The following is a 7,848-nucleotide window of genomic DNA, read 5'->3' as shown; positions in this document are numbered from 1 at the left end:
GACATGGTAAATACACACCATCTACACAGAGCCACCATTTAATTTCTGGTTTGTTTTTACTCCTTTTCTAGTACCTTGACAATGCCATGTGTCTTTCTGACCATCGTTAACAGTGAACTGAGAGCTTTCCATGTAGACCTATCAACAGTGACTCCTAGCTCTCTTTTCTAAACGGTAATAGCCAATTTAAAATCCATTAAATTATATATGTCTAGTTAAGGTTGTTTCCCTCCATGTTCATTGCTTTATATTTATTGACATTGAATTTTGCCTGCTATTTTACTGCCTACATACTCAGAGTGGGTTCATCAGGCTAAATGGAGATGAATGGCATCTGAGCCAGTAACTTCGTGCTCTCTTTGTAGTCAGTGAGAGACAGAGACATTTCTAGGGTTGTGATTCCTCAAATTCTAATATATAACTATCTATCTAACAGATCAGAGGAGTCAAGCCTTAAAAGTGCCTGTTTCTCTCCACTGAGTACGAAAGGAGCCTCAGGTGATTCTCAGTTTCTCTAACAGCTATGTTGTAGATGTCCATGGTTAGGTAAGATCAATCCTCTCTGTTATATTGTGAGCTGTTTCTGTGACACTCGGCAGTCAGCTTTAGTTTATATTGCCCTAAACTATTTTGTATCATCAACAAACTCTGCTTTGCTGCTATTCACTTTTCTCAGGTGATTTACTGGTAAATGGAGCACACAGCTTTGTAGATGCTGGTGGGACTCCCCTGGAAATCTCCCTGTATTTTCTCTTTTTATGACCCTGTATTTCTACCCTTTCTTTTTGACTCACTATGAGATCTTTATTTATTCATCCTCTTGGGATGGGCCTTGTCAAAACCTTTTTGGAAGCACAAGTATGCTGTATCACCAGCACCACCACAACCTGTGCTCTCACTGACTCCTTCAAAGGAGCTCAATGGATTTATGAGGTAAGATTTTCTCCCCACAGAAGCCATAGTATTTTTTTCTTTAGTTCTTTAGTTTTTTTTTTTCTTTTCTATCTTTTAGTTCTAGTCTTCACCATAAATTTCCCAGGCTAGTGTTCCCAGGTTGCAGTTACAGGTCTGTAGATTTCTGGACCTTTTCTGATTTTCCTCTCCAAAGCGGGGATCACTTTTGCCTCCTTTTATTCCCTCTTAAGTGGTAGCTTGTGCACTGCAGTTAGCAGGTCTTTTACAACCCTGGGGAAATACAGTATGGTCCTGCTGATTCATTACTACTTATTTTATTGGTCTGTCCTAAATCTTCCTCTACTAAATTTGAGTCACTCCTATTTTTTTTCTCACCAGGAAAGCCCACGCTATGGGAATCTCCCCGAGATGCTCTTTAGTGGTTAGAGTCCACTTAGCTTTTCTCTTTCTGAAAACCCCACGGGCCTTATCGATCAGCCGGCAAGCGGCGGGCTTCCAGCAGCTTTGGGAAAGGTTTGACGACTTCTTTTGATTCCTTCAGCCAGCTGCCTCTCAAAATGTTTTTCTGACCTGTCTCCTCACGGTTTTACTTTTTTCTTACCAGAACTTACTCTCTGCAGGTCTCCCAGTGATTTATCCTGTATGTTGTTTATATCGATCAAATATTTATCTTTCTTTTTGTGTCATAAAAGAACAATATTCAGTTCACAGTGGATTAGAGTAAGTGAACCCATGACCTAGGTTCAGCACACAGAAAGAGAATAATTTCCATGAGTCTGAAATGGTTGAATATAGGCAGTAGTACAGGTATTTGTGCTCTGGCAGCCTTGCTTTCTATGTCATTTTTAGACGGTTCTCTGCTCTGTTACAAAAAATAAAAAATAAAATAAAATAAAAAAACACCTTCCATTTTTAAATTAATTGAGTTAATACTGTTCTCTCAAGAGAGGAACTTCCTCAGAGGAAGGTCAATAACATAATTAGCAAAACATAATTAAGAAAGTGCTGCTGAAGAATCAAGTTACTGGCCAGATGCTTCCCTCAGTACCACTGGTGGGACTGGGGGGGCTATGGGTGAGGTGGGTGCGCTGTTAACCCCAAAAGCCAAAATCTGCCTCTAGTGGGCACAATGCTGGGGGGTGAGAGGAAGGGTTTGTCCATCCATTTGGTATGTGGAAAAGAGAGAATTTGGCCAAAAAAAAGCTCTCAGGGTTGAATTACTCACATTTGAAATTCAGCACATCCTACATTTGTTTTTTTAAGCATTTGATCTTTTGCAACTTTGCGTGACAAGTGTGCACAAAAGGCATAATTTATGTTCTTTGCTTCAAAAGTTAATTTTTCATTATATATTCATTTGTAATATTCAATGTTTTCAATTTGTACTTTGATATTTATTGGCAGATACGAGCCTGTCTGAAGCCTGAAATAACATATAGCCTACTAATTCAGTGTACACTCTCAATTATTAATATTATTATTTTTTAATCTTAATGAAGGCTCTTATCTCTGGGAGGTTTTTATAGAGGAAATCACAGCTAATTTGGAATAATAGCCATTTTTGAAAGTTTAGATCTCTGTCTGTGACAGTTCATAAGGAGAAAAATCAACAGTTATCAAGTGAATTATTGGTGAAGATTTGTTGTCTTTGCTCTATTAAGTACCGCAGGAACAAAAGAATTGCCATATTTTATCAGACCACTAGACTAATGAGTCCATTACCATTTCATGCACAGTGGCTGGTACACCATATGTTTCAAAGAAAGGTTCTACAAAACCTGTGAAAAATATTATGTAGTAACCCACTCACAGGAGCAGTTCTTAACTTCAGGCAGCTGATGCCTGATTTATATCCTCAATCACAGCACCGAAAACACCAAGTGGTTTCACGTCTTCTCCAAGAATGACCTTTGAGTACCTAACAGACTGCAGACCAGCATCTGGGTTCCACCTGCACATTGTGTTTTTAGTTTTGGTCTTGTTTTTTAAAGAAGAGCTAATGGCATTTCAGGTATTTACTTGGTAGCTTAGAAAAAGGACATTTGTATTTATCTCTGTAACAAGTACTGGAAAGGCAGTGAAAAGGGAATTTTCCCACACTGTTCTGTAGGGGCAGTTTAGCTGTGGCATTAACAGAGGGAATGAAGTCCATTTTACCTCTTCATTTTGCCTTCTCAGATTTCAGCCCTTATTCCACGAGCACAATAGTGTTTAATAACACAACTACCTTCTTGCTGTTACTAACTAGATTAAGACCAACAAGTAATTTTATGGACAGGAATGTCATCTGCTATTGCTAAGTGCTATTATCTTTCAGCCACTACCATCAAAATTGTTTCCATTAACAAGTTAAAGTCTTCAGGGATTTTTAATTGCCTGTGGCCCTTTTCCCTCACATGATTCAGTTTTCACTTGGGTATTTAATACCAGTATGACTGTAAACTCTAATAATTTGGTCTTGCAGAACACATCTTTAAGTGTTTGAAAGCTCTAAGCAAGGTTTTCCTGATGTTCACTAACATGTGATTCCAGATTTTATTTAGTGGCCCATGGTTATTTCTGTAAATACATTTTTGGGCATGGATTAAATTCATTTGGCAACACTACTTAAGCATGGATGACTGATGGACCATTACAAGTCTTTGGCTATGGAGAAGGTTAATCAGACAAATGTTCTCATTAACCTGAATCTGATTCTCCTCTGCATTATTGAAAGCCAGATCATTTTCACTATGAAATTAAGGAATAAGTTATCCTATTATGAAAAATGTTTATATATATGTTAAGTGTGTGTGTGGAGTTTCTATGAGAGCTTTACAAAATAAATAATCCATTGCGCAAAAGCATTTTATATTGCTCTGCAAACAGAAAAATACACTACATGTAAATGAACAGAATACTGTTCATTCCCAGTACACAAATACATGAAAATGCTTTTCAGAAGCTTCTTTTGTTAGTTGATGGCCTTGATGGCTCTTCTCATTTTCTATAATTTTTCTGTTTTCCGAGTTCTTGTATTGTTTATCTTTTCCCCTTTTTATTTTTTTTCCTGTCCATTTAAAAAAAATCAATATTTTATGTTGATGTTTCATTTTCCTTGGGCAGTTTCCTTGTTTAAAATAAATGATTTTCCATTCCTTTGGGTGGTGGTCTTCATATTTTCTCTTGCCTCTACCCAGTCTTTCACCAAACCTTAGTAATCTCATAGGTGGTACCCTCTTGTCTCCTAATAATCTGTTTATGTTTTTAGAACAGATCTGCTCATTGTAGGCTGTGTCTCTCAAACCACCAGGTAAAATACTATTCATTTATTTTATTTGGCAAACACATTATGTCAATATTCCATAGTGAGTACTATGTAGGTAGCAGGCCAACTCATTTCTTAAGTCACTCAAAAATGACACAGTTATTCATATAACTTTGAATTATTCATTACAGTGGACTACATGCATGCCTCCATTGACATGTATGGGAGAGATCAAGATTAAATGAGTCCAGGGTATTCTCTTTATTTGCAATCACTGGACTTTCCTGTAAGATTCATGTTGTAGAGAGAGATGGAAAAAGTAGTAACAAATTATCTGGAGAAACTGTGAGAGCACCACCCAGTTATAGTCTGTTGGCCACAACAAGATCTAAGTTAAACTTGCCTTGAGAGGGGAAGAGAGTGGAGACAAGGCTCTCACAGACCCAGGTGATGCCCTCATGGCTCCTGAGAAGGAAGGAAAGCAAAAAGGTAGAATCAGCAGCCTCCTGGGGCTGGGAAGAGGCTTTCATCCCCAGCCCCTCAGTGCCAGCTAGGTGAGAGGGTTTCCCATTCCTTCCGGTGGCTTTCCTACATCCCATCCAGAGGCATGTGGGTGTCTCCATGTATTCAATGGGGAGCCCAGATACATACCCAGGGCTGGGTATTTCAGCAGGCGCCAAGATCTTGGGTTCATCCTGTGTAACAGTCAGCCAGAAACTGTTCTCTGGAGTTCTCCACTGACTTCAGAGCAGTGTAGCAAGATTACATTCCTGGCTCAGGTTCTCAAAGTTAGTGGGATGGAGCTGGCTACAAGTGCTAAAAGTTCAGAATTGCAACACTCAGTGTTGCAACATCTAAAGCCTTTTGTGGCCTGATCTGCTGGGGAAATTCTGGTTAGGTAAACGCAGTGGTGTTTTACAATTGACTCTAATGGCCCTGGAAGTCATTTAAAGAATTCTGTACAAAAGCAAATGCTGCTACTCTAGAAGCAGGTATTAACTGGCTTTGCTCGGATAATATTGAGAGATCAAAGCCATTCCTCCTAGGTCTTGCTGTAATGAAAGATAGGTTTTAACCATTCTTTAAAAGCAGTGAATCTTTTCAATTCTCTTTCTCCTAAAAGCTCTTTCTATCAGATGTATTTCGATAGAGTTAAAACCATGTCCCTGTTTTCTTACTAAATGCTCCTATTTATACGTTAAAAAACCTGGCAGGTTTGCAGGTACTGAAAAAAAAATCTCAAGGGGACAGCATTATTGAAATGGAATGGGATTTAAAGTGAGAATTCATGAATATCCCTTTCGCTGGACATGACTGCAAACCTTGCAGAGATCTGTGGCATGCTCCTCTTCATCCCAGTCCAGCTGGGGACGCGCAGGTTGTGTCTGCACAGCCTTTGATCTCTGCCTCACTGGAGAAGGAGGGCAGAACTCAAAGCAGTGGCCATGAGCCCAGCCCAGCTCGATGGTGGGGAAGGTGAGGCTGCTCCAGCATGAACGATGCAGGTAGAGGGGGCCAGGGAAGGCTGTGCCTGTGACTGGAGAGCAGGATGTCTGCAGGGGTTCCTAAAACCTGGCCCTGTTCCATGAAACTGGACGAGTCTCAGCCTTTTGGCTTGGTTCTTGATGAAGAAACTCAAGATAGTGGAAACCTCTCTGAGCTCAGCACTAACACACATATCACTAGCCATCTGCTTTGCCTTTTGCTGGTTACTTCGCTATTAATGTTGACTCTGCAGGCGTCTTCAGAATGCAAATCACTCCATTGCACCATGTAACCCTAACACAAAAACAGTTACAGTCACTGCCAAGTTGAAAACATCTGCCTGAGGGAAGACCTTGCAGGCCCAGGGTATGAAAGTATAGCTGTGAGATAGACCAGCAAGGAGTTATTCCAACACACCCTGGCTACATAGCTTGGTTCAGTTCACTTCACCTGATTGTGCCTCCGTCCTACTCTTTTTGCACAGTGCCCTTAAACTGGTGGATGAAAGGGGTCCCTGGAGCTGAGAAGAAGTGGGAACAGCCACTGTCAGCTGTCCTGGGTTCAGACTGAGCAGAGCAAGGACTATGGGGTGGTAGGAAAGATGGCACCACCCAAGATACTGGTCTAAATTTGTCTCTCTGGTTGAAAGTCACTAAGGCCCAAGAACATACACAAAGATTGTTATACTTAATGGGAGGTTGGCTGTATTGCACTGGGGTTCCTTTATATTACTGAGTAGCTGGACAAAGCAGAGCCTTGCCACACCAAGGTACGTCAGCTAAAAGCCTGGAAATACTTCTGTTAGAGATGGAGGGACCACAGCTGCTTGATTCAGAAAGCAGATGAAAAAGTAAATGTATGAATAGAGTCTATATGGGTTGGAAGAGGCACAAATTAATAAATGTTACAGAAAATCAAGGTCTCTTATTTATTCTTCCACATAATGCCAAAGCGAGACAATATTAAATGGAAGTGAAAAGCAGCACATCCTGAGTAGTGCATTATTAATTTATGGTATTGATTAATGCATCAAAATGAAGGATTTAGTAAAAGTAAAAGCAAGGAAATGTGTTTGTATGGAGAATGAGAGGATCTAAACTGTTTTAGACAACACTGTGTGACACAAGCCATGGGAATAAAAGGCATGCCCCTAATTAATTTGTAGTAGGTTTCTTGTCCCTTCATTTCGGCAGTGATCTGAACAAGAGCCTGAGATGGCCAGATCATTTCTCTGGTCAGGTGTTGCAATTCTGTAAGGACAGGTTTAGGCATGATTTTGCTAAAATGCTCGGTCCAGCTCATGTGTATCCACATTTCCAGCTAAAATATATTTGACAAAACTTCAGCTGCATGCAGTATGGACAACCTGTTGTCAGTAACTACTGTTTTTCACAGCCTGAGCAATACTAAGGAAACTGAACTTGGCTGGAAACTGAACTGAAGAGGAGTACATTCATTCCTGAGGTGACTCCACTGACCTCGCTAGAGCTGCTCCAGAGTTCAGCGTAGCCTTGACCTGTTTTTCTACAGTTCGCAAGTTGTGCGGCTGGAGAACTGCTTCTGCTGTTCCATCCATCTTTGTTCAAAGTAATAACAAGAGAATTAAAAAGGGTTCAGGGAAGGGTGACAAACATGACTGGAGCAGAGGAAAGCTCTCATATCAAGGGAGATTGATAAGGTTGGAGTTGTTTCCCTTAGGAATGAGACAAATAAAAATGAGACATAGAAAAAGAGACAAAATAATAAATAGTCTAGAAGGACTCATCCACACACCCCTCGTGATCTGCTAAAGGACCTTTGGAGGTCCATGGCAATCTAATCAAATTAAGGCCTTGCTACCTGCCTCTTCCCTCTGTCTGGCTGCACAGTTGGGCTCTCTGCCTTGCATCTCTTTTACCTGTTGAGGTACAACGACTGGAAAGCAGAATTAAAAGGAAGGTAGCGCAGGAGCAGCTGTTGTCCACATTTCCTACCTATGAAGACAGGGATAGTCACAGCAAGTGGAGAGTCACAGGAGGACTCCAAGCCAGAGGAAAGGGAGATGCTTAAAGCAGGAGAGTTTATTATGTCTAATGGTTTGGGATGGACAGGGTGGGATGCACTGGTACTTGCCCTGGACTCTGTTGAACTGATGTGCAGTCAAAAACCTAACATGATCATCCTGAACATCTTTTCCAACCTAGATGATTCTATAATAAAGA

This window comes from Anser anser, assembly GCF_964211835.1.
Source record: "Anser anser genome assembly, chromosome: 1".
Taxonomy (NCBI): Eukaryota; Metazoa; Chordata; class Aves; order Anseriformes; family Anatidae; genus Anser; species Anser anser.
This window is presented reverse-complemented; position numbering follows the sequence as displayed.